Below are 21,825 nucleotides of genomic sequence, written 5' to 3'. Positions count from 1 at the left end.
GAGACTATGCCCCCTAGTTCTAGTTTCCCTTATGAGTGGAAATATCCTCTCTGCATCCACCTTGTCAAGCTCCCTTGTTATCTTATATCTTTCGATAAGATCACTTCTCATTCTTCTGAACTCCAATGTGTATAGGCCCAACTTATCTTCATAAGTCAACCCTCTCATCTCAGGAATCAACCTAGTGAACCTTCTCTGAACAGCCACCAATGCAAGTATATCCTTTCTTAAGTACGGAGAGGTGCGGCCTCACCAATATCCTGTACAGTTGTAGCAGGAATTCTGCGCTTTTATACTCCATTCCCCTTGCAATAAAGGCCAACATTCCATTTGCCTTCTTGATTACTTGCTGTATCTGCATACTCACTTTTTGTGTTTCGTACACAAGGATCCCCAGGTCCCTCTGTACTGCAACACTTTGCAATTTTTCTCCATTTAAAAAATAATTTGCTTTTCTATTCTTTCTGCCAAAGTGGATAACCTCACATTTTCCCACATTATACTCCATCTGTCAACTTTATATCCACTCACTTAGCCTGTCTGTATCCCTTTGCAGATTTTGTGTATCCTCCTCACAGTTTGCTTTCCCACCCATCTTTGTATCATCAGCAAACTTGGCTACATTACATTCGGTCCTTTCATCCAAGACATTAATGTAGATTGTAAATAGTTGAGGCCCCAGCACCGATCCCTGCGCCACCCCACTAATTACTATTCGCCAACCGGAAAATGACCCATTTATCCTGACTCTCTGTTTTCTGTTAGTTAGCTAATCCTCTCTCCATGCTAATATATTACTCCCGACCCCGTGAACTTTTATCTTGTGCAGTAACTTTTTATCGAATGGCTTCTGGGAATCCAAATACACCACATCCACTGGTTCCCTTTTATCCACCCTGTTCATTACATCCTCAAAGAATTCCAGCAAATTTGTCAAACATGATTTTCCTTTCCTAAAACAATGCTGACTCTGCTTGATTGAACTATGCTTTTCCAAATGTCCTGCTACTGCTTCCTTAATAATGGACTCCAGCATTTTCCCTGGTGCAGAAGACAGGACATAGGATTGTTCCAGGCCAAGATCATGACCGAGAACGCACTAGAAGATAATGGCTGGCAAGTGAGGGTGCTGAAGTTGGCCTTCATCGATGTTTTAGGCCATGACTGGCAGTATTGTCCACACGCAGCAGGCGAGCGCTGCTTTATGCACCCCAGTCTCTCATGGGTAAGCAAGACACTCTGATACTGGCATAGGTGATCGCCTATTTTATTCAAATGTGTTGACTCTGGATACTCTGGTGGTTTCAGGCTCCCCTCTCCCTGGCGGACCACAATTCCCGCTCTGCCAGAACCTATGGAACAAAAGCTATAATCCAACAACATCAAAAACAAATTGCATTGGTATGGAGCCTTTAATGTAGTCAAACATCCCAGGTGCTTCACAAGAGCATAATCAGGCAACAATTGACACCGCTGTCAAAGAAGGAGACATTTTGACAGGTGGTCAAAGAGATAGGTTTAAACAGTGTTTTAAAGAGATGGCGGAAGTTATAGCTGATGCAATCGTTGTAATCTATCAAAATTCTCTGGACTCTAGGGAGGTACCAGCGGATTGGAAAGCAGCTAATGTAACGCCTCTGTTTAAAAAAGGGGGCAGACAAAAGGCAGGTAACTATAGGCCAGTTAGTTTAACATCTGTAGTGAGGAAAATGCTTGAAGCTATCATTAAGGAAGAAATAGCGGGACAGGAACAGTGAAATCAAGCAGACGCAACATGGATTAACTAATTTACTGGAATTCTTTGAGGATATAACGAGCATGGTGGATAGAGGTGTATCGATGGATGTGGTGTATTTAGATTTCCAAAAGGCATTCAATAAGGTGCCACACAAAAGGTTACTGCAGAAGATAAAGGTACGCAGAGTCAGAGGAAATGTATTAGCATGGATCGAGAATTGGCTGGCGAACAGAAAGCAGAGATTCGGGATAAATGGGTCCTTTTCGGGTTGGAAATCGGTGGTTAGTGGTGTGCCACAGGGATCGGTGCTGGGACCGCAACTGTTTACAATATACATAGATGACCTGGAAGAGGGGACAGAGTGTAGTGTAACAAAATTTGCAGGTGACACAAAGATTAGTGGAAAAGCGGGTTGTGTAGAGGACACAGAGAGGCTGCAAAGAGATTTAGATAGGTTAAGCGAATGGGCGAAGGTTTGGCAGATGGAATACAATGTCGGAAAATGTGAGGTCATCCACCTTGGGAAAAAAAAACAGTAAAAGGGAATATTATTTGAATGGGGCGCAATTACAACATGCTGCGGTGCAGAGGGACCTGAGGGTCCTTGCGCATGAATCCCAAAAAGTTAGTTTGCAGGTGCAGCAGATAATCAGGAAGGCGAATGGAATGTTGGCCTTCATTGCGAGAGGGATGGAGTATAAAAGCAGGGAGGTCCTGCTGCAACTGTACAGGGTATTGGTGAGGCCGCACCTGGAGTACTGCGTGCAGTTTTGGTCACCTTACTTAAGGGAGGATATGCTAGCCCTGGAGGGGGTACAGAGACGATTCACGAGGCTGATTCCGGAGATGAGGGGGTTACCTTATGATGATAGATTGAGTAGACTGGGTCTTTACTCGTTGGAGTTCAGAAGGATGAGGGGTGATCATAAAATAATGAAAGGGATAGACAAGATAGAGACAGAGAAGTTGTTTCCACTGGTCGGGGAGACTAGAACTAAGGGGTAAAATACGGAGGAGCCAATTTAAAACCGAGTTGAGAAGGAATTTCTTCTCCCAGAGGGTTATGAATCTGTGGAATTCTCTGCCCAAGGAAGCAGTTGAGGCTAGCTCATTGAATGTATTCAAATCACAGATAGATAGATTTTTAACCAATAATGGAATTAAGGGTTATGGGGAGCGGGCGGGTAAGTGGAGCTGAGTCCACGGCTAGATCAGCCATGATCTTTTTGAATGGCGGAGCAGGCTCGAGGGGCTAGATGACCTACTCCTGTTCCTAATTCTTATGTTCTTATGTTTTTATAAAGGAGGAGAGAGGTGAATATGCGGAGGTTTGGGGAGGACATTCCAGAGCTCAGGTTCTAGAAAGCTGAAGACATGGCCAATTATGGAGCAAAGGAATTTGGGGAGGCCAGAGTGGGAGGAACGCCCAATTCTCGGAGGGTTGGCAGAGATTAGAGAGACAGGATCTGTGCCTTTAGAAGAGTCAGAAAGAAAGGGAAGAAAATTGAGGTAGAAAGGCATTTCACATTTCAGACTGCTTATATTAGACTAATATGTTCACAGGCATTTGCTTACCTGCATTATGACAGGTTCAATACTAATGAATGGTTACAACTTTCCTCCAACAATTTTTCCTTCCTGTTTTTAGCTACATCATTCGACCCTGGTCAGCTATCTATCATAGCGGTTCTACCTGTCTGTTTTGATAAATATTGTTGTGCGAGTGTAACTGGTTGTTTTGATATGCACAGGCAGGGGACCGACATCACTCAACTTGATGAGTACGAGCACACAATAAATAAGAAGCAGATTTAACGGCAAGAGTATAAATAAATGGTGACATAAATAGATAGAAGGAAATGGTTATAAATAAAGGGATTATATGCTAGATTGATAGATTGATAGGAGATTGAAAAAGAGATACAGTACAAAAAACAGTTAGAGACAGATAATGAGATACAGCTATCAAGAGTAGAGATTTAGGCCGCGATCTCGCCAATCGTGATGAGTCCGTGGTAGCCGAGGTATGTGGCGGGTGGTGTAACCGCTCCGCGCTCCAGCCCGCACTGTATGAAAAATCTACTGTTGATAGGGTTTGTTAAGCCCGCCCTGCGAGTTTCCCAACCAATTAAAAGGAAGCGGGTCTGATGACGTCATGTGATGACGTGTCATCAGACAGTTTCCTTAAAGGGACCATGACCACTTTCATTTTGACAGTTGTGCTGTCAGTGTTCTGCAACATTGAGGTGCTGCAAGCACTGCACAAAGGTGCACGGCTGCACCCAGGCTCTACCGTGACTCCCTCCAGATGCTTATGGAGGGAGTCACAGCACGCAGGGAGGTCTTGGAGAGGTCTCTTCCCTTCCAATTGGTGGAAGAGACCTCTCCAAGTCACCAATGCAGCCTGGTTGCACATTGGCACAGGAGGGCACAAGCAGGGATGTCGTCAGGAGGACCTGGCTGCAATGGCGCAAACCTTTCAATGATCTCAATGAAACGTTACTGCAAAGCCACACTCAACCTCATCCTGCTGTGCCACTCATCACATCCCTATCACTCTTCCCGACCTTACTTATCCTTACTCACACCAACTTACCTTGCACCTCCACCCATCCCCCTCTCTCATTATCACATCCCCATCTCACTAGCCACAACTCACACTCATCCCTGTCTAATCATATCAACTAACAACACACAAGGGTAAGCACTTGGGTCTTTTAGCCAATGTTCATGTAGAGTTTCAGTAAAAGGAAAGGAGGAAAGGAGGAAAGGAAAGGAAGGGAAGGAAAGAAAAAAAAAGAAAAAAAGAAAAAAAAGAAGAAAAAAAAAGACTTGGATTTATATAGCGCCTTTCACGACCACCGGACATCTCAAAGCACTTTACAGCCAATGAAGTACTTTTGAAGTGGAGTCATTATTGCAATATAGAAAACGTGGCAGCCAATTTACGCACAAGCAAGCTCCCACAAACAGCAATATGATAATGACTAGACACTCTGTTTTTTTGTTATGTTCATTGAGGGATAAATATTAGCCAGGACACCGGGGATAACTCCCTGCTCTTCTTTGAAATAGTGCCATGGGATCTTTTACATCCACTTGAGAGCAGACAGGGTCTCGGTTTAACGTCTCATCCGAAATGTGATGTCAAACATTGAAATCTTTATTTTGAACACTTTGCATCCACCTTTGGAAGTGCCTTAGTAAGTTGTAGTGAATGGTGAGACAGAAGGGTAGCCCCCGCAATGGTGATGAGTGTGAAAGGAATGGCTTGGTCATTGCTTTATGGTGCTCGTGTGGGTTGGTGCCAATCTGGCGCATCATGTGGCAGCTAGGGTGAAGTAAATGTGGCCATGTTGACACCAGGCCCACCTCCAAACTTGTACTCGCAGGGCTGGCACGATTCTGGCCATAGATTGAGATGAAAACAAAATCCAGTGAGAAGGAACTGGCTACATAGATAACAAACTGGCTACTCTTGGCTAAGTATTGAAACAATAAACTAATTTTTTAGGTTGCAAAATCAGATCCGTAGCACCTGTCTTTTGGGCGGTACGAGTGCCCATAGAGGTCAAAAATAACGTCCGCGGCGTGCACGCACACTTTTGATGCAAGTAACGCCAGACATCATATTGGTGGAGGCATTAGTGCATGCACAGTGAGTGTCTGCCGTAAGTTGACTGTGAGGTGGAGCATGGCAGCGAGGAAGATTGTGAAGAGGGTTGGGATGATGACGCAGCCCTGTTTGACCCCGGTCCGGACGTGGATTGGGTCTGTAATGGATCCGTTGGTAAGGGTCACGGCCTGCATGTCGTCGTGGAGCAGGTGGAGGATGGTGACGAACTTTTGGGGGCATCTGAAACAGAGGAGGATGCCCCATAGACCCTCGCGGTTGACAGTGTCAAAGGCCTTTGTAAGGTCGAAGGCGGCCATGTATATGGGCTGGTGCTGTTCACTGCATTTTTCCTGCACCTGCCAGAGTAAATAGATCATGATGTTAATCAGCGTGCAACATTGATTTGATGCCAGCACTGCATTTTAGAGCTCAACACTCCAGCTAATGCCTTCTCTGAAGCTCATACAGCTGAACACGCATTCAGCAGCAGGAAGGACCCACCACCAGCGGGTCATCATTTAAAGCGATCATCAACAACTTTCAGGCAAGTTGCTGGTTGATTTCTACTGGCTGTTGTTACGATAGAGTTCTTTAAAGTTGCAGGGAGTGGTGTGGCAGGTGCAGGAAAAATGCTGGGAAATGCCTCTTATCAACAAGAGCAGACACTGACGACGAGATTCAACACTGCCTCCAGTGCAGTCTTCGGAACCTGAGGAAAAGAGTGTTTGAAGACCAGGCCCTCAAACTGCCACCAAGATCATGGTCTACAGGGCTGTAGTAATACCTGCCCTCCTCTATGGCTCAGACACATGGGCCATGTACAGTAGACACCTCAAGTCGCTGGAGAAATACCACCAACGATGCTCCGCAAGATCCTACAAATCCCCTAGGAGGACAGGCAACATTAGCGTCCTCGACCAGACCAACATCCCCAGCATTGAAGCACTGATCACACTTGATCAGCTCCGCTGGTCAGGCCACATCATTTGCACGAGTCTCCCAAAGCAAGCGGTCTACTCGGAACTGCTTCACGGCAAATGAGCCAAAGGTAGGCAGAGGAAACATTACAGGGACACCCTCAAAGCCTCCCTGAAAAAGTGCAACATCCCCACTGACACCTGGGAGTCCCTGGCCAAAGACCTCCCTAAGTGGAGGAAGTACATCCAGGAGGGTGCTGAGCATCTCGAGTCTCATCGCCGAGAGCATGCAGAAATCAAGCGCAGGCAGCGCTAAGAGCGTGCGGCAAACCTGTCCCACCCACCCTTTCCCTCAACGACTGTCTGTCTCACCTGCGACAGGGACTGTGGTCCTCGTATTGGACTGTTCAGCCACCTAAGGACTCATTTTAAGAGTGGAAGCAAGTCTTCCTCGATTCCGAGGGACTGCCTATGATGATGATGATTAAAGTTGCTGAAGTATAAAGGGAGTGGTGTGGCAGGTGCTGAAGGGCTTTGTCCTGACTTCAAGGTTTCTGCACAAACCATTTACTCCCACAGATGGATACAGTTGTAGGCATCCCCTTGGAATACAGCATGAGCAGAGGTGACACAAAGCAGGGAGAAGGGCTCTCAGCAGGAGACCATATACACTCAGGGTGTACAGGGAGCAATTCTCCTACCTGAACCTCGGCAAGAACAGTGTGCGAGACATCTGGGCTTCAGCAAGGACATCCCTCACTGAAATCTGCCACCTGCTGCAGCCACAACTACCCAGTGGCTGTGAAGGTGACCCTGACCATGAACTTTTATGCATCGGGCTCCTTCCAGGCTGGAGCTGGAGATTTTTGCAACATCTCGCAGTTTGCTGTCCACTGTTGTGTAAGGGAGGTCACTGAGAATCTGTATTCAAAGAGAGCTGACTACATTTCATGTTCACTTTCCAGAGAGCAGCAGGCAGAGTGAGTTCGCAGCTTCACTAGGATTGCAAGTATCTCTCTGGTGCAGGGTACCATCGACTGCACGCACGTCACTTTGCGGGCACCACACGTCAACTCTGAGATGTACTGCAATCGAAAGGGATTCCACTCCCTCAACATCCATCTAGTACGTGCCCATAGATAGCGAATCATGCAGGTCAAGCCCTGTATCCGGGCAGCAGTATGATGCCTTCATACTGCGACAGTCCGCTGTGCCATCTACATTTGGGTCTCTATTATTGAGCCGGCCAAAAAAAGATGGCAGCCCAGGGCGCTGGCGCTCTCCACTTTAATCACTGCCCCGAGTTGTTGACATCCACCCACGCGTCTCACGGAGCAATTTCCTCTGCAGGACGTTAAGGGGTCAGCCGGTTGTGCGGGAGGCCCGGGGCACTAACTGCGGGACACACCACTGCTGAGGCTGTGCCTCTGCAACCTCCTGGGCAATTTCCTGGGAGTTTCCCCCTCTCCCGGGCAAAAACTGCCTTGGCCCCCCCCCCCCGGAGGCACGAATGGGGCTATAAAAAGGGGCAATTTTGCCTCTATAAATTTAACCTAGCTTCCCTGCTTTTCAATTCTATCCCTCTAGAAATGAACCCCGGTGCTTTGTTTGCTTTATTATTGCCTTATTAGCCTACGCTGCTAGTTTTAGAGATTTATGTATCTGTACATTTCTTTGGTCCTCTACCCCATGTAGACTCTTATGTAGGAATGTAGGAATACAAATAAATCAATGACGAGAATTAAATATTTGAAGAGCAAGCAAAACAACATGTATTCAATACAGAAAGTACTGACCCATTGTCTAGGTCCCAGCAACAATTTATTTTTATTGTTTCATTGACACAAGAGCAATGTTTAAAAGTGGACGTTTTTCACTCTGCCATTTACTGATGTGGAGAGAACGTTCCAAATGTCTGATATCATATTGCATCTTATTAGCGTAAACGTGTGGAAATTAAGAAGTCTGATGTGTTGTCAGTTCACAGGATAACCATCAAACAGAAAAAAGTTTGTTGTGTGTTAGTGACTTGACTCAAAAGGAAGACAAGGAGACAGGGTGGTCCAGTATGCTTCTGCCTATAGACCTGTGTTCAAATACAGCTCAGAAATAAAGTTCCCTGCACATGCTTGGGCAGTTTTAACTAAGTACCTGGGACACACTAGCCCAAGGTACAAAACTGGCCTACATTGATAATCTCATTTACAGATGCCACAAGGATGACTTGTACAAATGCAAATGATATGGTCAACAAAGTAAGCTTTACTCTGCAGCGGGCTGTGCTATACCTGAACTGGTGCTGTTTCGTATCAGTCCTGGAAATGGAAGCATGTTCCATTCCACAGCACCAACGAAAAGAAAGAAATATTGAACAAACTTGCATTGTATATAAGCACCTTTTACATCCTCAGGGCTTCCCAATATGCCTCACAGCCAATGAATTACATTTGAAATGTAACCACTGTTGTGTAAGGCAAATGCAATTTGTCAAGGTCCCACAAACAACAATGACCAATTAATGAAGTTTTGATTAAGGAATAAATCTTGGCCAAGGCATGAGGAGAACTCCGCTGATCTTTGAAACAGTGCTGTGTGATCTTTTATGTTCACTTAAACAGGAATAATTTCTCCTCTGAGAGATAGTACCTCTGACAATGCAGCACTTCTTCAGTGCACTGAAGTGTCTTCCTAGATCATGCACTCAAGTCCTGGGGTGGAATATGAACACACAACCATCTGACTCCGAATCGAGGGTGCTACCATTGAGACAAGCTGACATTGAAAAATTGAAGAGCACCAACATTCACCAGTAAAAAAAAGTCTTCCTTTCCCCTCCCATTTTGAAATTTCTAGTTTCAATCTATATGCATTTTATCCAAGAATGGCAAATCATATATCATTAACTGATGCCCAAAGGCCACCAAGTCTCTCCATAATGTATAATGGTTGTTCTCAGTAAGTGAAAACTATCCACTTTGAAACATGTTTTTCTGTGCTTTTGAAATAATAAAAATGAACTTATTGTTATATATGTTAAGTGTAAAATGTTTGGAGCTGAAACTTACCTTTAACTTGCCTTATAGACTGGATCAGAGTATATTTCAATGCATTTCAGATGTCTAGTGCCTTTATTAATACTGACACATGCATTGAAATGTACATGTAAGTTCTCGTTTACACAGGAAGTGGTTGAGATGAATAGTATTGATGCATTTAAGGGAAAGCTAGATAAGTACATGAGGAAGAAAGGAGTAGAGAGTTATATGGATAGCATTAGATGAGGAAGGATGGGAGGAAGCTCGAATGGAGCATAAACACCAGCATGGACTGGTTCGGCCGAATGGCCTGTTTCTATGCTGTGATTTCGATGTAATTCTATGTAACCACATTGCAACAGTGACTACATTCCAAAAGTACTTCACTGGCTGTAAAGTGCTTTGAGATGTCCAGTGGTTGTGAAAGGCGCTATATAAAAGTAAGTCTTTCTTTCTCTATAAGTCATATAACACCTAATCGTATTGTGGGAGTACCTCCAGCATTGCCCACATCCCAAAGAATGATTTTAAAATATGACATCAATTTCCTTTTACACCATGAAGCCATCCTGTTTATGATAGAAGTACAGGACTTGACGGGCAGGGGAAATTGCCCAGTGCTAACCAACCAATCCTACCCTCAAACATGGAGGCTTTCCACTACCTATTTGTTCCAATGTCCAGGGAATGGCTGAACAAAATGTAACATAAAGGGGCATGGGGTGATGACTATATGTGCACAGGTAGATGTGGGGATTTTAAAGCAGTTGCAAGAGTAGCAGGTGTATACAGGATTTTGATGTTGACTGTGTGTGCTGACTGTGTGCTATGTCTGTATCTAACATCTTACACTCGAATCATAGAATAGTTCAGCACAGAAGGAGGCCTTTCAGCCCATCGGGTCTGTGCCGGCTCTTTTGAAGAGTTAGTCCCACTACCCCGTTCTTTCCCGATATCACTGCATTTTTATCTTCTTCAAGTAGTTATCCAATTCCCTTTTGAAGGCTGCTATTAAATCTGTGTCCACCACCATATCAGGCAGCATATTCCAAATTCTAAACATTCATTGGTAAAGCATTTTTTCCTCATGTGGTGTCTGGTTCTTTTGCCAGTCCCCAAGAGTCTGTGCCCTCTGGTTATCGACCCTTCAGCCATTGGAAAGTTTATCTTTATTTACTCTATCTAAACCCTTCATGATTTTAAACACCTCTATCAAATTTACTCTGAGCCCTCTCTGCTCCAAGTAGAGCAGTCTCAGCTTCTCCAGTCTATCCACGTAACTGTAATCCCTCATCTCTGGAACCATTCTAGTCAATCTCTCCTGTACCCTCTCCAAAGCCTTCACGTCCTTCCTAAAGTGCGGTGCCCAGAATTGGACACAATACTCCAGCTGGGGCCGAACTAGTGTTTTATATCGATTTAGCATAACTTCCTGGCTTTTATACTCTTCGCCTGTATTTATAAACTCCAGAGTCCCATGTGCTCTAACGGCTTTGTTCACCTGTCCCATCACCAATTACATGAAAAACCAACTCGATACAGATCGAATATTTAATGACAAATATCAGAAGTAAACAAAGTGTGTCAGACCGAGTTGTCAGGGCAGCGAGTTTATACCCACGAAGACAAAATTACTGGAGCTACAAAACTTCAAATAGCTTGTGAGCAAGGAGGCTGAAGCATGAATTTGGATATTCGTGTAAATTCTAACACAGCCATAAGTTTCAGGAGTTAAACCATAGCAGTGGCCCAGTGAGCTGCTGGTGGGGAGGTTCCCGTCTGGACAGTAGAGGGAAACGGTAATTCAAGCATTAGATGCAACTCTGACACAATACAATCTGATTCTTACTGGTGGCTTTAAAAGTTTCAATCCATCCTGATCCGACTCACCAGATATTAATACATTTGGAATTCACATCAGCCTTGGATTCATTTTTTTTGGGGGGGGGGGGCTTAATAAAAACTAACACGGGGAAATTTAATATTATGCATTGTCCGGCACATATCATGAGCCAAATAACAGACCGTATTTTCGCTTTAAATGCAACGACGCTATATCATTTGGAAGACCCGGGCAATGTTTAACAGGAGATTGAGAGAAATATGCAACGTGTAATTGAGAAGAAAGGAGACTCACCCGCAATGGTGATGAGAAGAGCGAGTGACATTAACAGAACTGCCATTCTGCTGCCTGAAGCTCCGCGCTCCAGGACGCGAGATGTATGTCAGGACTTGGGTTGGTGTGTGCGAGATCGGCGAGTGACTAGACCCCGCCCCGCTACCAGCTGTGTCCCGTCTATTCCAATCCACTCCCAGCCCAGCTCCGCCTTCACACCCAGCCACTGTGCTGAAACAGCCCGGCCCCAGCAGAGCCAGAGCACGAGAAAACAATGAATCCCATCTGTAGTGTTGCAGAATACTCCCCGAATAAAATCTCCCTAAAGTCTGCAGCATCTTGCTACACGCACTTCGCCTGTCGATTGCAAAGTACAATTTAAAAAAATACACGCAAAGGTCTCTTCTAAATCAGAAATGTTATATTTCGAATAGATCGAGCGTCAAAAATAAAAGTGTTATTTTCCTGTAGGCTGCACAGTTTCCCCTCAACAGGCTGACACTGAGCAGTATGCAGCAACTGCGAGATCTGGAAAGCAGGCATCAGGATAGTGAGCACAGCTCTTTCAGGAATGCTTTCACGAAGGATGCCCAGGCATTGAGATCTACATACCACCGTACCATAATGGGCATTTTCAACAGGATATAAATATAATTGTGCCAGCAAACTGAGAGGGGTTCAGAGGTGATCGTGCAACAATCTCTGATCACAAACAGCACTGCACAGTCACGGATTGGCTGGCAGCCAAAGGTAGGCTGCCAGTACATTCACAAGAAACCTCACAGGAAGACTCCGCCACGACTCCTTCCAATAAGAGAGTTCAGCGCCAAGAGCAAAGGGAAGATGGCCAAACACCCTGCCTGACATGTTCTCTAACCTTGCTATCTGTCAGCTGTGGCTCAGTGGGGAGCACGCTCGCTCGCTTCTGAGTCATGAAGGTCGAAGGTTCAAGTCCAGCTCCAGGGACTTGAGCACATAGGCTGATACTCTGCTGAGAGAGTGCTGCACTGTCGGAGGTGCCGACTTTCGGATGAGATGTTAAACCGAGGCCCCGTCTGCTGTCTCAGGTGGATCTAAAAAACCCCATGGCACCATTTTGAAGAAAAGCAGCGGAGTTATCCCCGGCGTCCTGGCCAATATTTATCCCTCAATCAAAATATCAAAAACAGATTATCTAGTCATTATCACATTGCTGTTTGTGGGAGCTTGCTGTGCACAAGTTGGCTGCTGTGTTTCTCACATTACAACAGTGACTATACTCCAGAAAATATTTCATTGGCTGTAAATTGACTTGAGAAGTCCGGTGGTCGTGAAAGACGCTATGTAAATACAAGTGTATCTATCTATCTTTCTTACTCTCCTTCTGCCTATAACATCTATGGTGACCTCCTCAATTAGGTAGATGGTGGCTCTCCTCCAGTTCAAGTCATCTCCCTTCTATTATGTGCCAGCTTGTCCTGTGTTTCAATGTGTGGCCTATCGAGGGGTTGTGAAGATATGCGTGAGAGCTTAGTGTAGTTTGTATGATTAAAGAAGCAACAGGTATTGGTAAGAAAGGGTAGTAATTGCAAGGGCGGTGCCACGTGCTGGGCATGCCAGTGGAAGCAGAAAGAAGTACAGGGAAGTGTGCAGTGGTGTTTATGGAGAGGGAAGGGAAGGTTATTAGTACTGGTGGCATGGTGCAGGGCTGACATGAGAATAGAAACATAGAAACATAGAAAATAGGTGCAGGAGCAGGCCATTCGGCCCTTCTAGCCTGCACCGCCATTCAATGAGTTCATGGCTGAACATGAAACTTCAGTACCCCCTTCCTGCTTTCTCGCCATAACCCTTGATCCCCCGAGTAGTAAGGACTTCATCTAACTCCCTTTTGAATATATTTAGTGAATTGGCCTCAACTACTTTCTGTGGTAGAGAATTCCACAGGTTCACCACTCTCTGGGTGAAGAAGTTTCTCCTCATCTCGGTCCTAAATGGCTTACCCCTTATCCTCAGACTGTGACCCCTGGTTCTGGACTTCCCCAACATTGGGAACATTCTTCCTGCATCTAACCTGTCTAAACCCGTCAGAATTTTAAACGTTTCTATGAGGTCCCCTCTCATTCTTCTGAACTCCAGTGAATACAAGCCCAGTTGATCCAGTCTTTCTTGATAGGTCAGTCCCGCCATCCCGGGAATCAGTCTGGTGAATCTTCGCTGCACTCCCTCAATAGCAAGAATGTCCTTCCTCAAGTTAGGAGACCAAAACTGTACACAATACTCCAGGTGTGGCCTCACCAAGGCCCTGTACAACTGAGCTTGATTGAGAGTCTTACCTTAGCATGTCTGGCTAAGTCATTGAATTTCATGCTGCACTGCTGCCAGATCACTGGAGAAATGCTTTATGTATTCATTTGCTCTGCCATCTCGGACCACTGTTGCCGGACTATTTTGTTGGGGCACTTTTCTCCCGTCAGCTGGGAAGAGGACCTCCTTCTTCCAGGTTATCTCCTTCACAGCATCATCTGAAAATCTGGGTGCCTGTGCAGCACTCATCTTGTAGAAGTTCGTCACTTCCAGTTGCAAAAAAGGGAGCACAAGCAAAGTGCACCTTCCTTTTAAGAAGTGTAGGCTTCTTTTAAATAACACAAGTTTCATCAGATTTCCTCCTACCCCAAAGTGGGAACTGTTAATAGCCATTGCAAAAAGCACTGATAGCTAGCCCTTCATATTATAATGAACCACAAAATGGTTTGTACCTCTTGCCCATGTTATTTGGTTGGGTACTGAGGATGTTTCAATCACATTGCACCGATTTTGGATGCAAATTGAAAATTATGATAATGGAATCCAATGAAAAATACATAATCAACAAAGGACCTTGTACTGACTACAACACCATAGTATGGGACAAGCAAAGCTTGCACCCCTTTTACCAGCTTATACACCTGGGAACCAGCATGCTTCCCCTTAACTTCTCATCCCCATCCAGGTCCAGCACTCAATCAGCAACAGAGAAGTTAATGTGTTCACTGAAAGGCTCCTCTGTTCCGCTTAGATCATGAACTCTATCATCTTTCTTTGGTTCTTTAATACCAGTTCAAATTATAGAACATTAATGCAATGTGTCAATGAAGTAAATCCTGAGTAAATGTATACATTTTCTGTGAATTGTTCATTAAGGATTTAACAACTAAAAAAACTTTAACATAGTGGTTGTGTATTAGCATCTTCACAGGAGCAATCTTAGGTCTCTGAACAAAAGTTAACAACGACTCCATTAACACTAACACATAATAAGATTGCACCTGAATTTACATTTTGCATAAGTGCTCATTTTAACTCACAAATAACCTGCTCACCGAAGTCCAGTTTGAGTTCCGCTAGGACCGCTCGGCTCCAGACCTCATTACAGCCTTGGTCCAAACATGGACAAAAGAGCTGAATTCCAGAGGTGAGGTGCGGTGACTGCCCTTGATATCAAGGTAGCATTTGATCGAGTATGGCATCAATGAGCCCTAGTAAAGCTGAACTCAATGGAAATCAGAGGGAAAATACTCCACTGGCTGGAGTCATACCTCGCACAAAGGGAGATGGTTGTGGTGGTTGGAGGTCAATCATCACAGCCCCGGGACATCACTGCAGGAGTTCCTCAGGGCAGTGTCCTAGGCCCAACCACCTTCAGCTGCTTCATCAATGACCTTCCCTCCATCATAAGGTCAGAAGTGGGGATGTTCGCTGATGACTGCACAGTATTCAGTGCCATTTGCAACTCCTCAGATAATGAAGCAGTCCATGCTCGCATACAACAAGATCTGGACAACATTCAGGCTTGGGCTAAGTGGCAAGCAACATTCACAACACACAATTGTCAGGCAATGACTATATCCATCAAGCGAGAGTCTAACCATCGCCCCTTGACATTCAATGGTATTACGATTGTTGAATCCCCAACTATCGACATCCTGAGGGCTTACCATTGACAGAAACTTAACTGGACCAGCCACATAAATACTGTGGTCAGAGGAGGTCAGAGTCTGAGTATTCTCACTTCCTGACTCCCCAAAGCCTTTCCACCAACTACAAGGCACAAGTCAGGAGTGTGATGGAATACTCTCCACTTGCCTGGATGAGTGCAGCTCCAACAAGTCAAGAAGTTCAACACCATCCAGGACAAAGCAGCCCGCTTGATTGGCATTCCATCCACCACCTTAGCATTCACTCCCTCTATCACCGACGTACTATGGCTGCAGTGTGTACCATCTACAAGATGTACTGCAGCAACTTGCCAAGGCTTTTTTGGCAGCAACCTGTACCACCTAGAAGGAAAAGGGCAGCAGGCATATGGGAACACCACCACCTCCACGTTCCCCTCCAAGTCACACACCATCCTGACTTGGAAGTATATCACCGTTCCTTCATCGTCACTGGCTTAAAATCCTGGAACTCCCTCCCTAACACCAATGTGGGAGTATCTTCACCACACAGACTGCAGCGGTTCAAGATGGAGCTCACCACCACCTTCTCAAGGGCAATTAGAATTGGCAATAAATGCTGGCCTTGCCAGCAATGCACACATCTCATGAACGAATAAAAAAACAAAGAAAACTAAGCTAATTGTCCTCCTAAATTTATTCCTCTCTCATAATCTCTCTCTACCCTTGTTCCCCTTTTCCCTCCGCTCGCTATACCTCAGCTCTCTGTCCTTTTTATTTCTCTTTCCTTTTGTTTTATTTCTTTCAGAGAACATTTGCTTTTCACAATGACCATTCCATCCTTCTCCAACGCCTCTCCACCGTCATCCATCTGGTTCCATTCTTATCTATCTAATCGTAGCCAGAGAATCACCTGCAATGGCTTCTCTTCCTGCTCCCGCATCGTTACATCTGGTGTCCCCCAAGGATCTAACCTTGGCTCCCTCCTAGTTCCTATCTCCATGCTATCCATTGGCGACATCTTTCATAAACACAGCATTAGTTTCCACATATACGCTGATGACACCCAGCTCTCCCTCACCATCACTTCTCTCGAGCCCTCCATTGTCAGACTACTTGTCTGACATCCAGTTCTGGATGAGCAGAAATGTTCTCCAATTAAATATTGGGAAGACCGAAGCCATTGTTTTTGGTCCCCGCCACAAACTCCGTTCCCTCTCCCCAACTTCTGTCTGAAGCTGAACCACATAGTTCACAACCTTGGTATCATATTTGACCCTGAAATGAGCTTTCGACCACATATCCACATCATAATTAAGACTGCCTACATCCACCTCCATAACATCGATGGACTCTACCCTTGCTTCAGCTCATCCACTGCTGAAACCCTCATTCATACCTTTGTTGCCTCGAGACTTGACTATTCCAATGCACTCCTGGCTGGCCTCCCACATTCTACCCTATGTAAACTTGAGTTCATCCAAAACTTGGCAGCCCGTGTCCTAACTCACACTAAGTCTCGTTCACCTATCATCCCTGTGCTCGCTGACCTACATTGGCTCTGGGTGAACTGAGATAAGAACATAGATTATGGTTTATTTAGAACTTAAATGGAGATTTTAGAAATCACAGATTGTTTATTTATTACTTTGTCATGGTGTATGTGCAAACAAGCAATACCCTTTGCACATTAGCCAACTGTGGTCCAGAACACTGTGTAGGGTTTATATTTGGCTAAGCTAGTCTGTGGTAACTTCAGTATTTGCCTACTAGTATTACCAGCCCTAGAGTATACTTAAGTATATAAATTGTGACCTTTACCTAAATTGCAAAGTTAATAGACTCTAAACATGTCTCCTGTGGACTGGCTATATATAAAGTACATCTGAAGCAGTATTTCTTAATTTATTCAGCAAGCATTCTGTACAGTGTTTACACATTCACAAGTCCTTCCTTCTTGCTGTTAAATTAGCCAAAACCCTTCAGGGTCCAAAAGCTGTGTCAGACTCAGTGTTGAAAGACTTTTTGGTTATTTGATAGGCCAACAAGTATTTTCTATTTGCTAGGGTACTATGGCTGTTTTTTAATTTCCCTTAAACCGTTTTGGAGAGCAGGATCAGTGTCGATAGCGTCAGCTGTTGCCCAGTCTATAACACCCTCGCCTCTGAGTCAGAAGGTTATGGGTTGAAGTTTTCAGACTTGAGCACTAAAATCTAGGCTGACACTCCAGCACAGGACTGAGGGAGTGCTGCTCTGTTGGCGGTGCTGTTGTTCAGATGAGTCGTTACCGAAGCCTCGTCTGCCCTCTCAGGTGGATGTAAAAGGTCCCATGGCACTATTTCGAAGAATGATTCCCGATGTCCTGGCCAATATTTGTCTCGGAATCAAAATCACAAAAAAAAACCCTAACCCTAACGCTGGTCATTATCACATTGCTGCTTGTGGGAGCTTGCTGATTGCAAATTGGCTGTCACATGTCCTAGATGACAATAGTGACTACACTCCAAAAGTACTTCATTGGCTGTAAAGCGCTTTGGGACGTCTGGTAGTCATGAAAGGCGCTATATAAAGTAAAGTCTTTCTTTCACAGTCTTTTAGCCGCCAACATTTTCAGATGATGCTAAAAATAAATATTCACTCCCTTTAAGCTGTCTGGTTGATAAGATGAACTTCAAATAGCCCTTCCTCAAAGAGCTGGAGCCAAGGGTGCATTACCTCAGTAGAAATATTATTTTTAACCGATGAGCAGTCTTATTTTATTTCAGCACAACGGTGTTGAAATGCCCCCCGCCTTCACTTACACTAATTCTTACTCACACAAAGTGCTCTCTCTTGCCCATCCTTTTGGTTTCTCTTCGCTGTTTTTCACTTAGAATCATAGAATGATAGAGCACAGAAAGAGGCCATAGCAGGCTTGAGCGGCTAGAGAGAGAGAGAGAGAGAGCGGGGGGAAGGTGAAGCTGTGATTGGAGGACCGGTGAGCATGGGGGCTGTGTGTGTGTGTGTGTGAGGGATAGGGGTGTGGGGGGTGAGGGTGTGGGGATAGGGGTAGGGAGTGTGAGGGTGGGGGTGTGGGGGATAGGAATAGGGAGTGTGAGGGTGGGGGTGTGGGGGATAGGGATAGGAGGTGTGAGGGTAGGGGTGTGTGGGATAGGGATAGGGGGCATGAGGATGGGGGTGTGGGGGATAAGGGTAGGGAGTGTGAGGGTGGAGGTGTGAGGGCTAAGGATAGGGGGTGTGATGGTAGGAGTGTGGGGGATAGGGATAGGGGGTGTGAGGGTGGAGGGGTGGGGGATAGGTGTAGGGAGTATGAGGGTGGGGGTGTGAGGGATAGGGATGGGGGTGTGAGGGTAGGGGTGTGGGGAGGTAAGGGTGATAGGGGTTGGGGTAGGAGAGTGGTGGGGTGTGAGGGTAGGGATGTGGGGGGTGTGAGGGGGTGTGGGGGTGAGTGTAGGGGTGTGGGGGGTGTGGGGTGTGTGGGGGGTGTGGGGTGAGTGTAGGGATGTGGGAGGTGAGTATAGGGGTGTGGGGGATGAATGTAAGGGTGTGAGAGGGTGAGGGTAGAGGTGTGGATGGGTTGAGGGTGTGTGGGTGGGGCTGGGGTGAGGGTAGGGTAGGGGGATGGGTGCGGATGTGTGGCAGCAAGGGTGTATGGAGGTGGGTGTGTGAGGGGTTGGAGGTGTGTGGGTGGGGGTGCGGGGGGTTGGGGGTGGGAGCGGGGTTTAAATTGTCAATGATGGTTTTGAGGTGAATTGGTCAAAAAGGTCAGATCTTCAAAGCAACATCTAACATCTTAAAGGCAACACCGACTGTCAGGGCAGAGGTGCCAGGACGCATTCTGTTCAGTTTCTAAACCAGGGAGTGGTGGGCATCCAATGAGAAAGGGGTGAGCTGTGGTTGAAGGGGAAAGGTGACTCTTGGGCAGACTCAAACAAAATATGGCACCGAGCCACATAAGGGGATATTGAGATAGGTTTTAAAGAGTGCCTTAAGGGAGGAAAGCATGGTTGAGAGGCAGAGTGGTATAGGGAGGGAATTCCAGAGCTTAGGGCTTGGCAACTGAAGGCACGGCCACCAGAGGAGGAGTGATTAAAATCAGGGATGCTGGGCCAGAATTGGAGGAGTGCAGAGATCTTGGAGGGTTGGAGGGTTGGAGGAGGTTACAGAGAGAGGAAGGGGTGAGGCCTGGAGATATTTGAAAACAAGGATGAGAGTTCAGAAGGATTTCTTTAATGACTGCGAGGATAAATACCCAGAACCTGGAACCTGTCTGAACATCTCCTTAAAGAATATATTCCAAAATATACGTATCAACTGATGGGATTTTTTTTTCAAAAGGCTTGCCAGCCAATGTTCAGCAAATATGTTCCCTTAATCACCAGTCAACGCTCAGTGGGTGTGAGGTGGATGATAAGAAAATCTGAAGGAAAATTTCAAACTTTAAATTACTGTGATGCAAATATCTGTGAGCTAGAGGAAATACGATTTAAAATAGAGAGCAACTTATTATCCCTTAATTGTCTGAAGTAATTACTTGAATTTGAGGCTAGATATTTGTTCCCTTTCTCCAGCCTCTACCCTTGTGCTTGTAATTGGCAATTTTTGCTCTAAGGTGTGCAATAATTCACAGCTCCAGTCAGCATTCCTGGAGACTTCTTCAGAAACCTTTCCCAGAATTGTTCATCTCCAGTGGTTTCTAGCATATTAGTGGCTTATTTATATCGCAGAACTACTCCAAGAAATGTTCCTGCACTTTTGCCCTAAGCATATAATTAAAGGCGTATAATTCACGAGAGATAATAATGCACACAGGTAAGAATACTCAAAAGCAGCTATCACGGCAGATATGAGAGTAATGGAGAAAAAGATAGACAATTGCAGTAGAAATGATTAAAAAAGCTTTTTTTAATGTCATTTTAGGAGCCAAAGGACTTTAAAGAATGTACAAGATGCCTTAGGACAGATTCACATGGACTCCCAAGTGGTGCGATATGACAACTTCCCATCAGTCTTCACTCCTTTGAATCTTGTTTAATTACCAGCTGTGGGTTTTACTGTAGATAAGAAAATATTGAGATAACTGAGGGTATCATTCTAGATAGAATAAGAAACCTTAAAAGTATATTCGGCTGCTGGTCCAGATGACATTCACCAAAAGGTGATTAACCAGATGGAAAGCCCCTTGCCCATTTCATTAACAGCTCACGAGAATCTGGGATTGTTCCCTTGGATTGGAAGGATGTTCATGTAGTTCTGATTTTCAAAAAGGGTGATAAGTCCGATCCAGGAAAGTATAGGACCCTCAGTCCAGACTCAGTTAAAGGTCAGATGCTTAAGGGGACCATAAATGATGCTCTTTATGATCACCTAGTTAGAGAAGGAATCATTCAGGAAAAGAATTAGTTGAAGAAGTTACTAGGTCAGTGTATAAGAGCATTCCAGTAGACATTGTCTACCTGATTTTCAGAACGCCTTAGATAAGATACTGCACAACAGAGTCTTGTGGACTCAGTGAGAATTTGCTGCAGTAGATTAAGAATTGACTACATTCCTGTCGGCAAAGTGCTGTTACCAAAAGCTTTGGATCTGCTTAGAGACCGATTACCAACTGTGCTCTGCAGGGATCGGAGTTAGGGCCAATAGTTTTCACTATTTTCATAAATAACCTAGATATAGGTGTTGAGGGAATGATCCACAAGTCCACGGATGATACGCCAATTTGTGTGACTGTTAGGACTGTGGTGAAGAAATATCTCTGCAAGCAGATTTGGAAATGGGCCATTATTGGACCAAATTAGAGCTTAACAGCCCGTTGAGTGACCATTAAGTGGCTTTTTAACACGAGGTTTCATCTTTCACTGCTTGTGCACGGGATTCATGGACTTAGTGAAGCTCGCCTGTGAAGGCAAGGCAGGAGCTCAGTGGCCATTGTGGAAGTTCATTAAGTGACAGCTGGAAAAAACGCATAAATACACACACCATACACCTGCTTCCTTGCCGAAGGGAAAGGCTCTTGCTGACATCATTTTGTGCAGAGATTTTGCTTTCAGGCATTCGCAGGTGACTGCTGCAACCTCAGAAGCCACTTTCACTATATTGGAGGATTGTGTCTCTGATCTCCATTTTACTTGGCATCTATCTGATCAGCATGTGTGTCGCTTATGCTGTTTCAACTTGGACCTCAGATTCGGACCAAGATGAGCCCCAGCACCAAGAACACCAGCCACACCAGCACCAGCAGCAGCAGCAGCAGCAACAAAACCAGCAGCCTTCTTCTCACCGACCTGAGAGGGGATCGGCACAGGGCTGCACCGTGCCAGAGGCGATACCCCATCATAGGGTCTACAAGCAAAGGATAAGCTTCCTGGATATGACTGAGCAGCAGACATTTGTATCTTGCTGGAAGAAGACCTGCTGCCCAGAGGACCTGGTGGACATGCTTTACCAGTGGCTGTCAAAGTCACCATCGCCCTCAACTTCTTCGCCTCA

Source organism: Pristiophorus japonicus, chromosome 6 (assembly GCF_044704955.1).
Source record: "Pristiophorus japonicus isolate sPriJap1 chromosome 6, sPriJap1.hap1, whole genome shotgun sequence".
NCBI classification, from domain to species: domain Eukaryota; kingdom Metazoa; phylum Chordata; class Chondrichthyes; family Pristiophoridae; genus Pristiophorus; species Pristiophorus japonicus.
This window is presented reverse-complemented; position numbering follows the sequence as displayed.